This window comes from Herpailurus yagouaroundi, unplaced genomic scaffold (genome assembly GCF_014898765.1).
Source record: "Herpailurus yagouaroundi ecotype Mexico unplaced genomic scaffold, PumYag 186, whole genome shotgun sequence".
Taxonomy (NCBI): domain Eukaryota; kingdom Metazoa; phylum Chordata; class Mammalia; order Carnivora; family Felidae; genus Herpailurus; species Herpailurus yagouaroundi.
In genome coordinates, this window is record NW_024412417.1 from 10,920,597 (window position 1) to 10,938,063 (window position 17,467).

At 35.6% G+C, this 17,467-nt stretch overlaps 1 protein-coding gene across 10 annotated transcripts in view; it reads left to right on the forward strand.

Moving 5' to 3' along the window:
• VPS13B (vacuolar protein sorting 13 homolog B) overlaps window positions 1-17,467 on the forward strand; it is a 795,663-nt gene that overhangs the window by 225,464 nt on the left and 552,732 nt on the right. The window lies entirely within an intron of this gene.

The following is a 17,467-nucleotide window of genomic DNA, read 5'->3' on the forward strand; positions in this document are numbered from 1 at the left end:
CCCTCAAGTCTGGGATATATTAGGCAAAAACATAACCTGTACACCTCACCACTGTCTCTTTTTTTGGGTCCAGAGTTTCCCCTAACTAGTCTGCCATTTTCTTTGTGCCATTCAGTCTTTTTTTTTTCCTTCTATACATAATATTGTTTTTTTTTGTTCTAATTAATGTAAAAAAAGTCTACACTGTCTTCCTGGAAGTGAACTTGTTTATTTCTATAACAAATTTAGAAGTATCTTAAATCTTAATTGTTATTTTTTTATTAGAATAAGAGTGAATGTGGGGTGCCTGGTGGCTCAGTTCGTTAAGCATCTGACTCTTGGTTTCGGGTCAGGTCATGACCTCAAGGTTTTGTGAGTTTGAGCCCTGCGTTGGGCTCTGTGCTGAAGGTGGAGCCTGCTTGGGATTCATATTCTTTCTCTCTTCTCTCTCTCTTCCCTCCCCCTCCCCCTTCCTCTACTCATGCTGTCTCTGTTTCTCTCAAAATAAATAAAGGAACTTAAAAAAGAATAGTGAATGTGACCTTGAGTAGTCTGATGTTTGTTGATGCTTTTTTTTGTTGTTTTGTTTTGTTTTTGTTTGTGTTTCTGTTTTGTTTTTTGGCTTAACCATACCCAAGACACCTGACATGATATTTTACTCTGAATTTGGCTGTAGTAAAAAACCTTTGTTCTCTAGGAATGTGGCTGGCACTGATTCATGAATAATTTTGAACTCAGTTTATATGTAGATTGCATTATTGTTTCTATTCTTCCTCTCCTTGCACGTATCTTTTAAACCTATTTTTAGAGTCCAGACATCTTCCATCATTTTATTTGTATATTTGGTTTATTTATTGGAAAGTCTTATTGATACATGTAAATGTATACATTGTACTCTGTTCTCTTTGATTTCCCTTACAGGTTTGGATGTATATACCAAATTAGTAGAGTATTTTTGTTGTAGCCTCTTGATTTTATCTACAGTGATTACAGAGCATTATTTGTCTTTAGTTTGAAACTTTAAGTTTCCAAACATAGTACATAAATTTTAGATAATATATGAATATGTTTTATAAAATTTGATTTTTCTACATTTATGACAATTTCTATGTAATTTCTAATATCAATGCATCTGTGGTTATCACATAGTTGTAACTGTGCTGCATGTATGATTTTATGTTCTATTTGATTTAACAAGTACTTTTAACATACTTTTACATAAACATCAAATAACATAGGTTTTTTATAATAATGAGGTAATGACATTTCATAATGTACCTAACAATTCTCTTCTGTTGCATCTAAGTATTTTTTGGTTTTTGCTGATGTAATTAATATTGCTATAAGCATTTCTCCTTTCTTTTTAGTTATTTCTTTGGGATAAATTCCTAGGATTGAATAATTTGGTAATGGGTTATAAACTTAAAAACATATAGTATTATTGCGTACATTCATTTTTCATGAATACCTAAACAATTGGTAATGAAGATAATGATTATTTTACTAAAACCTCAACAACATTAAATATTGTAGACTGCAGGTACAAATGATGCTTCACTTTTGCTTAATTCACTTTTCTTTAGTTACAGCAAAATTGATCTTTTGTCATATATCTTATTATTTGTATTTTCTCCTACATGTATTTCCTTTCATATTCTTTATCATTCACTGATTCAAGGATTCATTTATTCATTCAAATATGTAAGTGCTTTCTTAAGTGATTCATTAAGCTTTTCGTGTATTTATCAAAGAACTTTTAAAAGTTTGTGTTAAGTGTTTGGCTTCTCCCTGTGAATATTTATGCAATCAAAATAGAAACATGTTAAACTGTCAAATAGGGCCATCTTGACTTTCATTTATAACAGTAAATTTTCCCACACGTTTTGTGTATAGACACACCTCAGAGAAATTGCAGGTTCAGTCCAGACCATCAAAACAAAGCGAGTAAAGTGAATTTTTTGGTTTCCCAGTGCATGTAAAAGTTACATTTACAATATGTTGTAGTCTATTAAGTAGGCAATAGCATTATTTTTTTGTATATATGTGTGTGTGTGTGTGTATGTGTGTGTGTGTGTGTGTGTATGTGTGTATATGTGTATATATATATACACATATATATATGTGTATATATATGTGTATATATATATATGTGTATATATATATACCTTAAAGAGTACTTTACTGATAAAAAATGGTGACCATTATCTGAGCTTTCAGTGAGTTAGTAATCTTTTTGCTGGTGAAGAGACTTGCCTCAATATTGGTGGCTGCTAACTGATCGGGGTAGTGGTTGTTGAAGGTTGGGGTGGCTATGGCAATTTCCTAAATAAGACAACAGTGAAGTTTGCCACATCTATTGATTCTTCCTTTCATGAACAATTTTTCTGTAGCACGTGATGCTCTTTGATAGCATTTTACCCATAGTAGAACTTCTTTCAAAATTGGAGTCCCTATTTTCAAATTGTTGCTGCTTTATCAATGTTTATGTAATATTCTAATGCCTTTGTTGTCATTTCAACAATCTTTACATCTTCACCAGGACTATACTCCATCTTAAGAATCCACTTTTTTGCCTCATCCATAAGAAGCAACTCTTCATCCATTAAAGTTGTATCATGAGATTGCAGCAATTCAGTCACATCTTTAGACTCCACTTCTAGTTCTTGCTATTTCTACCATACCTGCCATTACTTCCTCCCTGAAGTCTTGAACTTCTCAACGTCATCCATGAGGGTTGGAATCAACTTCTTTCAAACTCTTGTTAAAGTTGATATTTTGACCCCTCCCATGAATGATGATGAGATGCTTAATGGTATCTAGAATAGAGAATCTTCCTTTTTTTGAAAAAATATTTTAAAATGTTTTTATTTATTAGAAGAGTGAATTTTTCTAGAGGGTTTTCTATTTATTTTACCCAGATCCATCAGGGGAATCATACTCTGTGGCAGCTGTAGCCTTATGAAAAATATTTCTTAAATAATAAGACTTGAAAGTTGAAATGATTCATTGATCCATGGCTGCAGAACTGGTGTTGTGTTATCTGGTTTGAAAAAAACAATCTTGTGCATCTCCATCAGAGACCTCGGGTAACTTTCTACATTGTCATTGAGCAGCAGTGCTTTGAAAAAATTTATTTTCTTGAGTAGTAGGTCTCAACAGTGGGCTGAAAATATTCAGTAAACCATGTTGTAAACAGATATGCTGTCATCTAGGCTTTACTATTCATTTACTAGAGCACTGGCTAACTAGATTTATCATAATTCTTAAGGGCCTTAGAATTTTCAGATGATAAGTGAACATTGACTTCAATTTAAAGTCACCAGTTGCATTAGCCCCTAACAAAACAGCCTGTCCTTTGAAGGGTTAAAGCCAGGCATTCACTTCTCTGTTACAGCTATCAAATCCCCACATGGCATCTTCTTCCAATAAAGGCTGTTTTGTTTACATTGTTTAGGGTAGCTACCTTCATTAACTATTTAGCTGGATCTTCTGTATAACTTGATGCAGTTTCTACAGCAGCACTTCCTGCTTGACCTGGCACTTCTGTTATGGAGATTGCTTCTTTCCTTAAACCTCATGAGGCAACCTCTGCTAGCTTCAGACTTTTCTTCTGCAGCTTCCTCACTTCCCTTGCCTTCAAAGAATTGAAGAGAGTTCGTGCCTTGCTCTGGATTAGGCTTTCGCTACGGGAACGCTGTGACTGCTTTGGTCTTTTATGTAAACCATTAAAGCTTCATATCAGCAGTAAGGTTGTATCATTTGTGTGTTCACTGGGGTAGCACTTTTTATTTCTTTCAAGAACATTTCCTTTGCATTCACAACTTGGCTAATTGTTTGGCACAAGAGGCTTAGCTTTTGGCCTATCTTTGGCTTTTGACATGCCTTCCTTGCTAAGCTTAATCACTTCTAACTTTTGACTTAAAGTGAGAGACATGTGACTCACTTGAACACTAGAGGACATTGTAGGTTATTAATTGGCCTAATTTCAAGATTGTTGTGTCTCAAGGATCAGGGAGGCCCAAGAAGAGGGGGAGAGATGGGGAATGGCTGGTTGGTGGAATAGTTGGAATACACACAACATGTATTAACATGTATTAACTGTCTGATATGGGTATGGTTCTTGGTCCTCCACAACATTACAATGGTAACATCAAAGAACCCTGGTCAGAGATCACCATAACAAATATGATAATAATGAAAGCGTTTTAAATATCGTGAGAATTACCAAAATGTGACAGAGACACAAAGTGAGCAACGGTTGTTGGAAAAGTGGCACTGATAGACTTGCTTGATACAGGGTTGCCATAAACATTAAATTTATAAAAAACACATTGTCTGTGAAACACGATAAAGTGTAGTAGAAAAAAAAGTACACCTGTAGTTAAGTAGTGAGTGATCTTACCTATTATTGTTAATATCTTTATGAAAATCATACTTGGAGGTATGTGCCTTTTGAATGAACGGTGTCCACACCATCCATCTGTTGGCTATCCTTGTTGTGACATTGTATCCAGGCAGAGACGGCATTCCAGAAGTGTGAAACTTTGGGTAGCTCTTTTTTTGGCATTTCCATTTTTGGCATTTTGTACAATATGAAGTAGGTACATACTTGTGTAGTTACTGTTTAATGACCAATAGTACTTTTCTCACTGGATTATGGATTTCACGAGAGAAGATTCTAAAATGGTCTCATCTGCCCTTGTAACTCCAGACTGTGGTTGGTGTATAGTAGTCCGTAGTGAAAACTTAATGAGTTAAGTAAATGAATGAATGAGATATGTAAGTCAAAATTAGTGTGTGCATGAGAGACCATAAGTAGGTGATCATACTTAGGTGCAGAGAAAACTTGCATTCTTAAGCCAGGATGACCGCCTTTTACAGTGAGAGATGCTCTGGAGTTGGATGCAGTAGACCTTTGATTTTATCAAGGATTGGAGGTCAGTGATTGAAGTAGCAAGACTGGATCTTGGCTGCATGCAGTCACTCCTTACAGTAAAAGAATAGCTTGTCAGGGTCAAAGTTTCATAGTGGTGAGGTAATTAGCTTAGCAGTTTTACCTTGTGGTAGAATTGAGAGTGCCTTATGGCGGAATATGAATTAAACTAAGGAGAGAAGAATGATATTATCCTTCACAGAGTGAGTGAATGCTGTATTTAATAATATTCTGCTGTGCCCTTTCCCAAATCTTTTACACACACACACACACACACACACACACACACACACACACACACACAATTAATTTAAAAAATAGTTTTGCTCTTTATTATGACCTCTTTTACTTTGCCAGCCGTTTAACATCTTCATGCATGTTTAAAAAAATCCTTGCCACAGTTTCCCTCTTGTATTTATAATAAAGTGTTTTCAAGTGGACTCTGGGCTTCTTATGTGGTTTTGTCTATTGATTGATTGATCGATCGATCGACCACCTGACCTACCTATCTATCTGAGAGAAAGAGCGCCTGAGCCAGGGAGAAGGGTAGAGAGAGAGTAAGGGAGAGAGAGAGAGAGAGAGAGAGAGAGAGAGAGAGAGAGAGAAAGAGAGGGATGGAGAGAGAATGAATTCCAAGCAGGCTCCATGCTTAGCTTGTCTCCCTCCCCACCCCTGCGCTGGATCTCACAAGCCATGAGGTCATGACCTGAGTGGAAATCAAGAGTTGGCCACTTAACTAACTGAGCCATCCAAGTGCCCCTTCTGCATGGTATTTTTGATGAATGAAAATGAATGAATGAAATGATCTCATTTCATTTTTGCTTTAATGGCTGCATAGTTGCTTTGTTTTTTTCTTAATTTAGTGACCAAGAGTGATAGCTTCTTCTCCTTCTTCCTCACTTTTACTGTCAGAATATGGAGTATATTATGATATGACTTTTGCACAGTAGTCTTGCTTTGGATATTTCTACCAGTGGTTATTACTGAAAATTTAATATCATATAGTTTCTTCCCATATGTGTCATAAAATTACCTCATCTTAGAAGCAGGCACTTTGTGTTTTCTAAGCATGTTATCCTAAGTGTTATTTTTCTAAAGTTCCTATATATGTATAATACTAAATGGTCATAAGTAGCAATTGGGCATTACTATGTCAATCAAGACTTTTATATATAGAAAAACCACTCTAATGCATCACTTTGTTACTTGTATCACAAAGAAATAATTAGCCTTCTTCACCAGGTATTTTAGTTCTAGAAGCTAGGGGAAATATAAAAGGTTGCTGGATTTATCCTTGCAGTATCAGTTTGAAACATATTCCTTCACATTTTTTTTCATCTTTCCCTAATGTCATTAGCTGACTATCTTGTCTGTATTTTTTCTACTACATGTACAAAAATATGGTAACTGCTTCATTTAGTTAGTGTAAGTTTTCTTTACCTTTTGAAAAAAATAGTGACCGCATATAAGAATATTGCTCTCTTCAGAGGACACTTTTCTATATCCCATCATGTAGTGTTTAATCTCCTTCCAGTGGAGGTAATCACTGGCTTTTAGAGCTTAAAAAAACAAAATCTTAGAGTCAAATCCAGCCACTCACTTTTTTCTAATGAAGAAACTAAGCCACAGAGGTTTTAAATCAAATTACAGAGCTATTTGATGGCACAATTTACCTAGAATAAAGGTCTAGTAATTAGTGTATCTTTCAGTAAACTCCCTTATTATTCCCTAATGTATGCAAGCTGAAATTCTGCAGTCCAAGCTAGTGTTGTGTGTAATAGTTATAAAAATATGCTAGCTAATAATTATTGAATGCTTATATGCCTAATGCTGCGTTATCCACTGTCCATTTATCATTTCAGTGCTTATGATTATTCTGTAACATTGCTTTATCCCCACTTTATAGATTTATACCCACTTTACAGATAAGGAAACTGAAACAATATAGTTAATTTCAGGGCTCCTAATGTGTTTAGTATTTCTGTATACCCTCTGTTGAACCTAAAAGGTAATTGTTGCTTCCTCCTCTGTCATGAATGACATCTTATGGAAAAAATGCCTTTTTAAGCTACATTTATTTACTTTGGAAACATGTAGTATATCATGACATGACTTCTGTGCTTGGCAGCATGACATACTAGTTAGCCTGAAAGGGGGTGGAGACAAGGGAAGAATTGGGAAGTGACGTTGCATTGCCCTAAGCTTGTAACTTCTGAGTAGAAAGGTAGACTCTTTCAAAACTATCCCCTACTCTTGATTTAACAAAGAAATTTCTTTGTTTTGGCCTTGATGGGGAAGAGGCAGGGTGCTTTCCCTGAGAATTTGTAACCATAGTCCTGTCATCGCTCAGATTTTAGTTCCTTGCATAGTCTAGGAACCAACCATCAAGACAGTAAGTTAACTTAAAATGTGCTCCTGGTTGGAGCGTTTATATCTCTGGATATCTAGTAGTAAGCAGATATTTGCTCTGGCATACACCTTCAATTATGGCAATGTATTTGAAGAAGAAAGCCTTGTGAAATGTATACTAAGAATCCAGAAAATAATCCATCAAGAGCAAGATTTAGCAGAGATCTCTGATGACCAATTTAGATTCCTAGAATTTTCAGACAATGTAATTGTTAGAGACAGTATAGAATGGCAATATTTAAAATTATTACAGAAGCAAAAGATGAATTTGAAAATATGAAAGCAGCACAGATGTAGTCCATAAAAACTAAAGAATTTCAAAAAGAAAAATATAATCTTTGTAGTTAGAAGTCACTGAATGGAATAAATAGCAGATTAGAAACAGCCGAAGACACTATTAGTGAACTTGAAGGTGGATACAAAGAAATTATGCAGAGTGTAGCACTGAGAAGAGAGATGAAAATGTGAGATACAGGTAAATAAATCCAGACACTAGCATGAGGTGATTCTATATATATATCTAATAAGATCCTCTGGAAGAGAGACTAGGAGAGAGGCGAATATTTAGAGTTTTTAGCCCCCAAAATTGATATAAGATGTGAATCTTCAGTTTTAAGAATCAGAACTCCTGAACAGGAAAAATAAATCTTTAGGTGGATACATTGTCGTGAAATCCCACTGTGCTAAAGACAAACAAATATTTAAAAGCAACCCAAGGGAGAAGAAATTAACGACATTATCTGCCAACATTAATGTTAATATTTTAGTTTCCTTTATTTGGTAATGAAGATGTCAAGGATAAAGTAAATTACTTGTTTTTGAACAACTATTCTATTTGAGGCACTGTGCTATCTGAAATTCTGTTCTACTAGGCCCATACAATTTAGTGACCCTCCTCTTTCCAATCAAAATGAGTTATTGAATCATCTTGTCAGACTATATTCAGAAGTTGGAAGTTCTTCAGTACTTTGGTTCCACCCCTTTCAAATAACAAGTTTTTTTCTTCTCGTTTCTCATACACAGAAATGTCCATATTCCCACACCTGCAGTTATGACACAATAGGACAATCAACGTTAAGTATGTAAGCTTGAAGAGGAGGAGGAGCAGGTTAATTCTTAATAACGCAGATTAGTTTTCCAAGACTGCATGCATTTAGTATGACAACGATATGTAGGAGTGAGACTCTGATTCCTAGTTTTAAAGCTAGAAGCAAATTTAATTTTGTTAATCTTTATGTTAAGAATTAAGTCATAAACTTAGTGACGAAAGTTTATTGTTTTAAATTAAGGCGTGTCTTTCATCCTTTCAGTATGAAACTGAGTCTTGTCAAATGTATATTGCCATTGTTGATGTTAAAAAAAAAAGAGAAGCTGATGTGTAGATACATGTTGGTCAGTAAATGCTTGTTGATTTTCTTTTTTGCTGGTATTTGTAGCAATGTGGACAGGGAGGGATTGCTGAGATGCAAGTGAGGATGGAACAATGAAAAGTTTTTGCTGTGGAGGACTTCGTACTTGTTCCTTGTTAATATTTAAAGTTCACTTCTGTCACCTGATTATCACTGGGCACTACACTTTTGAGATTACTTTTTATTTCTTGCTATTTAATTGGATGTGGTTCAGTGGTTTTTATTTTATATTCTGTTGAAAATATTAAATGACTTTAACACAGATAATTTGGCTTCACCCAGCTCTGGAATGTCACTTTATTTGCTTTTCCATGTAGAAGCAACAAAATTATCATCCTCAACAACAATAACAAAATAATCGCTATCTTTTAAAGTTTGCATGTCCTATTTGCTTATAACTGGGAGCCATTTGCAGTCTTTATCACCTATTGAGTCTTAGATGTACCAAGAAAGCTGGTTAGTTCTATCTTACTTGTCCTTGCCTACCAGGCCACTCCTGTCCAGACTTCTCCTATCTTCTCATGTGATCAGTCTTTCATTTCACTTTCTTCCTTTATTCTTCCCCTGAAAGGATAAATGCTTACCTTTTACTATAAATCAACTATTTGGAAGCTCTTTCCTACTTTATTTTATGTAATTTTTTAAGTTTATTTATTTTGAGAAGTGGGGAAGGGTAGAGAGAGAATCCCAAGCAGGCTCCACACTGTAAGCACAGAGCCCAATGTGGGACTTGAACTCAGGAGCCATGAGATCATGACCTGAGCTGAAATCAAGAGTTGGACGCTTAACCAACTGAGCCACCCAGGCGCCCCTGTGTAATGTTTTTTAATAGCTCTGCTAAAATGGCTGTCCCTTCAATGCGTATTTTAAAAGAATTTATCTCTTCCCTCTTTCAGAAGACTTTATTGGTTTACTATCCTGTTACTATTTTTGTGTATCTAGCATGTGTCATGGCTGCTTGAGTGTCCTGAGTGACATTTTGGTTTATTTTATTAAATTAGAGTTGTATATGGCTTCTAACAAAAATTACAGTCCTATGGGCCCCTTTCATCTTCACTGCTTTTTATAGAGGCAGTCATCTTCAACTTATTCTTAAGTATTTACCTCTAAATTTCTTTTTTTTTTAAATTTATTTTAAACATTTATTTTTGAGAGAGAGAGAGAGACAGAGCACAAACAGGGGGAGGACAGAGAGAGAGGGAGACACAGAATCGGAAGCAGGCTCCAGGCTCTGAGCTGTCAGCACAGAGCCTGACGTGGGGCTTGAACCCACAGAATGCAAGATCATGTCCTGAGCCGAAATCAGATGCTTAACCGACTGAGACACCCAGGTGCTCCTGCCTCTAAATTTCTAAATAAAATGCTTACATCACAGATTTCTTACCTTCCATGTGTAGATATAACCTACATTAATTCTAAACTTTTTTTTTTTTTTTTTTGAGAGCGAGAGGTAGTGGGGAGAGAGGCAGCGGGAGAGAGGAAGAGAGAGAGTCTTAAGCAGGCTATACTCTTGTCATAGAGTCTGATGTGGGACTCCATCCCACAACCTGGGAATCATGACCTGAGCCCCAAATCAAGAGTTGGATGCTCAACCGAGCCACCCAAACCACCCAAGTGCCCCTACGTACATTCTGCTACCACAAACTTAGTGTCTTAAAACAACATAAATTTATTTCCTTTACAGTTCTGTAGTTTAAAAGTCTGAAACGAAGGGCATGTGTGTGGCTTAGTCGGTTAAGGGTCCTACTTCAGCTCAGGTCATGATTTCATGGTTTGTGAGTTCAAGCCCTGTGTCAGGCTCTGTGCTGACAGCTCAGAGACTGGAGCCTGCTTCCCATTCTGTGTCTCCCTCTCTCTCTGCCCCTATCCCCCTCGTGCACACTCACTCACTCACTCACTCTCTCTCAAAAATAAATAAACACTAAACAAAATTAAAAAGTATGAAATGAGGGGTGCCTGGATGGCTCAGTCGGTTAAGTGTTGGCTCTTGGTTTCGGCTCAGGTCATGATCTCATGGTTTGTGGGTTCGAGCCCGGTGACGGGCTCTGAGCTGGCAGTGTGGAGCTTGGAATTCTCTCTCTTCCCCTCTCCTACTCGCTTGCTGTCCCTCTCTCTCAAAAATAAACATTAAAAAAAAATTTTTTTTTTAAAAAGTCTGAAATAAGTCTCATACTAAAATCAAGGTGTCAGCTTGGCTGTGTTCCTATTGCAAGCTTCTCATAATCTGTTTCCTTTTTCCATCTTTTGAAGGTCACCTGTATTCATTGGTCTGTGACCTTCATCCCTCATCTTCAAAGCCAGCAACATCACTGTAACAGTGCCTCTGGTATTATATGTCTTTTTCTGATTCTCCTCTTTTGCCCCTTCCTTTCATTTTTAAGGACTTTGGTGATTATATTGTGTCCACCAGGATAATGGATAATTTCACTATTTCAGATCAGCTGATTAGCAAGCTTAATTCCATCTGCAACCTTAATTCTCCTTTGCCATGTAAGGTAACATACAGTATTCACAAATCCTGGGCTTAGGATGTGGACATCTTTGGAGAGGGTAAGTAGGGGGTAGTGGGGTGGCATTATTGTGCCTACCAAAGAGGCTTTAGCTTTTAGGGCTGACACTCACTGACTGTTTCTCTCTTTAGGCTTTTTTTTTCCTCCTAAATAATCCAATTATTAGATATTTTTTGCTTAAATTTAGATTCATTGTTAACATATTATGACTGTATATGGATGAATTGTAATGTATACTACCAGTAAATAATTTTTACATGTGCAACTTTTATTCTTGGAGTTAATAACTGCCCTATTAAAATTTGGTTAGTGTTCTATGTATTTATTATTAATTCCCCAAAACTCTTACAGAAGCTTGTCTTCTCTCAGTAGTTCAAATACCTTAGTTTTAATTTTTTTTGATGAATAAAAATGGAATTTTTTCTTTTTTTCTTTTTTTAGTACAACTTACTGTCAAATTGGCTAACAAACTGTGTGTAAAGTGTGCTCTTGGTTTTTGGGGGTAAATTCCTGTGGTTCATCGCTTACATACAACACCCAGTGCTCATCCCAACAAGTACCTTCCTCAATGCCCATCACCCATTTTCCCCTCCCCCCCAACCACCCTCAGTTTGTTCTCTTTATTTAAGAGTCTGTTATGGTTTGCCTCTCTCCAGAGACTCTCTGTTTGTAACTATTTTTTCTCCTTCCCTTTCCCCCTGGTCATCTGTTAAGTTTCTCAAGATCCACGTATGAGTGAAAACACACGATATCTGTCTTTCTCTGACTGACTTATTTCACTCAGCATAATACATTCCATTTCCATCCACGTTGTTGCAAATGGCATGATTTCATTCTTTCTCATTGCCAAGTAGTATTCCATTGCATCTATGAACCACATCTTCTTTATCCATTCATCAGTTGATGGTGTACTCATTATTCTTTTAGTGTACTTTTTTTTCTCATTTCAATTTCTATTTGTTTCTAATCTAGAGAGCTATCTTGAAGTTGCCTTTTATCATTGTCCTGGGAATTCTCTTTTCTCTTATGTTAGATCCCCTGTTTCTTTGCTCACATATGTGATTCTCTCCTGATTTACTCCCTGTTTTTGGTGGAGCACAATTTCATAGTTATCTTTCCAGCAGACGAAGTAAACTGTTTTTCAGATCTGGTATATCTGATGAATCTTTCTTCTGCTTTCATATGTGATTGATAGTTTGGCTGTCTGTAGACTTGTAGGTTGGGAATAATTTTTCTACAAGAATTTTAAAAGCATTGCTTTATTGTCTCCTTGTTTTCTACTATTGCTCTTGAGAAGTTTGATGCCATTCTGATTGTATGTTGTATATTTGTATGTCATCTGTTTCTATTTTTATGCATTTGCTTTTTTACCTCAGAGCTTTTAGGAACTTCTCTACAGGTGGTGGGCTTCTCTGGGTATGCTTTTTCATTTGTTGTGATGGATTTATGGTATACCTTTGTAAGTTGACACTTTCCTTCTACCGGTTGGGGAAATCTAGAATTATTTTTTTGATTATTTTCTCCATTTTGTTCAGTAGTCTTTTTGCATTTTGATTTTTAGATATTTGCTTGTTTGTGATGATCCTTTCATTTTATTGTCATTTCTGTCCCATTTTCAATCTCTTGGGATTTTTTGTTTTATTATACTGTAAATTTCTTCAACTCTCTTTTTTTTCCAGTTTTTTTATTTAAGGAGAATTAACATCATATTTTTAATTTCTAAGGGCTATTTTTTTCTTTGAAAATTTTAATGAAACATCTTATTTTTGTTGTATCTTCTTTATTCTCCCTGAGGATGGTAATTATTATTATTACAAGAGTTTTGTTTTTGGCTTTGTTGGTTTACCCCAGCTTTCTATTTGTTTTTTAAAATCTCTACCTCTTATAGTGATTTCCATATATCTGATAATCCTTTATATTTAGAATAAATTACTAAATCTGTGTGTGAGGTTGGAGCTTGTTGATGCTGGTGTCATTGTAGGGGGATTGGATGCTACTTATTTTTTGTTGGGGAATAATCAGCTACGAGTATAATCTGCTTTTTTCTTGGACTGGCCAGTTTCCACTGAGAGAAATCCTTCCATTTCCTTCCTGAAGGTTATAAGTCTGTCACTCAGCGTTCTTAGAGAGTAAAGAAAAAAAAGATCTCATCATCCAGTATACATACTATATATAGATTTTTAGACAATTTCCTCTTTTTAACATGCACCCTTTTCTTTGGTTATATTCCATAGTCCAAAGTCCTTTTGGTTTAACCTCTCCATAGTGAACTGTTAGTCTTGCCAGGATGAGTGTGGGGTAGTTGCATGACTGTATTGTTTAGGGGAAAGGATCTGTGGCTATTAGATGGACTTTCAGCTGCTCATCTTTTAGCTTCATTTGCATTCCTGCCCTCTGAATTGCCTGGTTTCTTTAATTTTTAATTTTTCAGGGGTTACTACAGATGAAGTTGTTTCTTAGTAGAATAGAAAAAAGTGCCATGGGTAATGGAACAAAGTCACATCTTGTTGCTACTTGTTCATCAAAAATACTCATCTTTCAAAATTTTGATGATAGCTCTTGCCTCTTTGAATAAACTCTTATTCAGTTACTGTTTTTTCATTTTTATTTATTTGTGGGTTTAAGGTTCTAAAAAAATTTAACAGTTTTTTAGTGGTGGTTAATAGAGGCAGTATAGTTAAACTTATGCGGAGTTTGACTCCTTAAACTTTTACTTAGATATACACACAGATATGTGGGTCATTTTCATTAGTTTATCTTTTAATAGTTACAAGAGTGATCATGAGCTGATTACTGAACTTTGGAGAGTTGGCACTGAGGGTTAAGGTCTCAGGGAGGATGGAAGAATTATGGCAGACAAGAAGTTGGTGGAGAATTGGTGTTAATGGTGTACCACAGGACTAAGAATATGTGTTACAAGTTGGTATTTTCCAGAAAAGTACTACAAGGAGAAGAAATAACAGTGCATTATTTTATATTAACTTCTAATAAAAAATTCTATTTTTAGATTCTTTAGATCTATCTTTAGATCTATTTTAGATTCTTTCATTGATAGTGTATACAGTGTAAAATTATATTTCACTTGCTGTGTCTTAGGGATTCCCTCTCCTCATCCTCTAGTGGACTATGACTGTAGCATTTGAGTAAATGAATGCGAGAGTGCTCTGTGAAGGGAATATTTCAAATGCTAGATACTGTCATTTTCTTTGTGATTGTCCTCTTGACTCATGTCAGCTCTTCTCTAAATTAAGTTCTGTGTGAAGTTCAGGTAATTTCTGATTTAAATACCTTGAACAGTAACTACAAAACTTTGGCCTCCATATGTAGCAATAGTAAATAGTGGCTCGCCTTTAGCTATGTGATTACTCTGCTACTTAGTTAATGTTGCCTCTATCCAAAGCCATGCTTTTTTAGTTTCAGAGCTTTTGTTCTTTTAGTTTCACCATGGGGAGAATTCCTTTTTACACTTTCAGGAAGCATCATTCATGTAGGACACAATGAATGTGCTCTGTGTTCCTTTCCACCTTCCTAGTGCTTACGTTTGGGCATTTTACAAATTTTGGTTTTGAAGGTAGAGTGGAAAGAAACCAAGGTTATTTTTTAAGACTTTTCTGGGGCACCTAGATGGCTCAGTCCATTGTATGCACTCTTGATCTCAGCTCAGGTCTTTATCTTATGGCTGTGAATTCAAGCCACACATTGGGTTTCCTGTGGGCAGGAGCCTACTCAAAAAAAAAAAAAAAAAAAAAAAAAAAAAGACTTCTATTTTAGATGGGGGCCTGGCTGGCTCAGTCAGTTGAGCATACGACTCTTGATCAGGGTCATAAGTTCGAGCCCCACGTTGGGTGTAGAGATTACTTAAATAAATAAACTTAAAAAAAAAAAACCCACACCTTTTTTTTTTTTTTTTTTAAAGAGCAGTTTCAGGTTCATGGCAAAAGTGAGGGGAAGTTAGTTCCCATGTATGTCCTGACCCACACATGCACAGCAGCCTCTCCCTATATCAGCACCTCCCACCAGAGTGGTACTTTTGTTACAATGGATATACCTATGTACTTGCATATCATAATCACCAAGTCCATGGTTTTCATTAACAAGATTATTTTTTTCTAGTAGCTTTTCTTCATTGTTGAAGCCCATCAAGAGATGACTGTAATTTATTATTTTAAATCTGAACTTATGGCATTTAAAACAAATTATTTCATAAAAAAGATTTTCTTGAGAAATTATGCATAATGATGTTGTAGTTTTTAAAACAAGCTTTGAAAGATTTGAGGTATGTAATCATAAAAATGTAAACTAAGTTCGTGATAGTCTAAAACAAGATAATGTGTATATATATATATAAGATTCTTACCAGAAGAGGTTCCAGGCAACTTCTTCCGATAAGAGTACTATATAAGTATGCATTAGATATTAACAGAGACCTACCATTTGTCAGGACACCTGGCTGGCTCAGCTAGAAGTGCATGTGACCCTTGATGTATGGTGGTGAGTTTGAGCCCCATGTTGGGAAGAGAGATTCCTTAAATAAATAAATTAATGAACATTAAAAACAACAACAACAAAAGACCTACCATTTGTGATTTTTTTTAATATATGAAATTTATTGTCAAATTGGTTTCCATATAACACCCAGTGCTCATCCCAAAAGATGCCCTCTTCAATGCCCATCGCCTACCCTCCCCTCCCTCCCACCCCCCATCAACCCTCAGTTTGTTCCCAGTTGTTAAGAGTCTCTTATGCTTTGGTTCTCTCCCACTCTAACCTCTTTTTTTAATTTTTTTCCTTCCCCTCCTCCATGGGTTTCTGTACCATTTGTGATTTAAGATAAGTCCTAAATGTTGTAAACTGTACAAGAAACAGTGATATAAAATAATTTAAAAACAAAGCCATTTTGGCATATTCATATTCTTTTGCTTTTATATCTACCAGGAACTAATTCAATTCTTTTCATTCTGAACACCATCAGCAACCCTTGAGGGAATCTTTCAGTAGCTCTTGTCTGCTGACCATTATCTAGGTTCTTTATATGTTTTGAAAAATTGGCATAGAATGAAAGTCTCACTGTGGGCACTTGAGGGCTAGAAGAGGATATCATTCCATTTTGTATTCCTCTCATCTACCGTAATGATTAGACCCGGGTAAATTATCTACTAATAACTTCCCACAACTGCAATAGATGTTAAATATGTAGGGTAGCTCAGCCTCCTTTCTTACAAGGAGAAATGTGATTTAGGCCTTGTCACTCTCTGACTTGAAACTTGACAAAACCCTTATTTCTCTGAGTCTTGGTTTTCCCATAGATAAAATGGAAGAGTAATGGTCACCTCAGGATTTTGTTTTGTTTTGTTTTGATGATAAATAAAATAATAAACTAGACATAGTGTTTGACACTTAGTAAGTGTTCCGTGAATGTTAGGTGCTCTGATAACTAGTACTACTGTTACTATTGTTAATACTATGACGATGTTTATATAAATACTTTGGCATCATTTAATTTTCTGAGATACTTCCTTAGCTTTTAGAATCATAGATTTTGAGAATCTGATAAAAATGTAATAACATTATAGAAGACTGTATAAATACACAACGTTTTAGAGTCCTGCTCTGGGGCTAATTGGTACCACTTGAAATGGAAACATCCGAGGTGGTGAATATTGGAAAATAGCAACCAATCAATACACATTTATATAACAACCACATAGAACTTAGTAAATTAATAGGTCCTTCTGAAGTGAGGGTTCGTATGTAAGAAGGTGTTTAAGATGATGTTTTGTAATTTGCAAATCATATAGTGTGCTAGTTAAACTGCAGATTCTTGGGCTACATCTCAGGAAGACACTTGGAAGATTATGGGGCTTCTTGAACATACTTAAGTTGAGATAAAAGTTTTCAGAATTATATTTAACATATCTATCACAGAAAATTTATGGTTTTCTTAATTGTTCATACATTGTTCTGCTTAAAAGAGTTTCAGAGATGAATGATAGTTTATAAGTGATCAAAATGTGGAATGTAGAAAAGAAGGGAAATTATGTTGGTGGATGTTCATGAATATAGGCAAAATGAATGTAAAGTCTTCTCTGATGGGATCAAATTGTATTAAACACCTTAGCTGTTTTACTAGTGGGGAACTTTGAGCAAAACGTAACTCCTGCAGTCCAATGTATCTTAATCTGAAAATGAGGTTAATAAACTTTTTTTTATAGGCCTGTTGTGAGGAT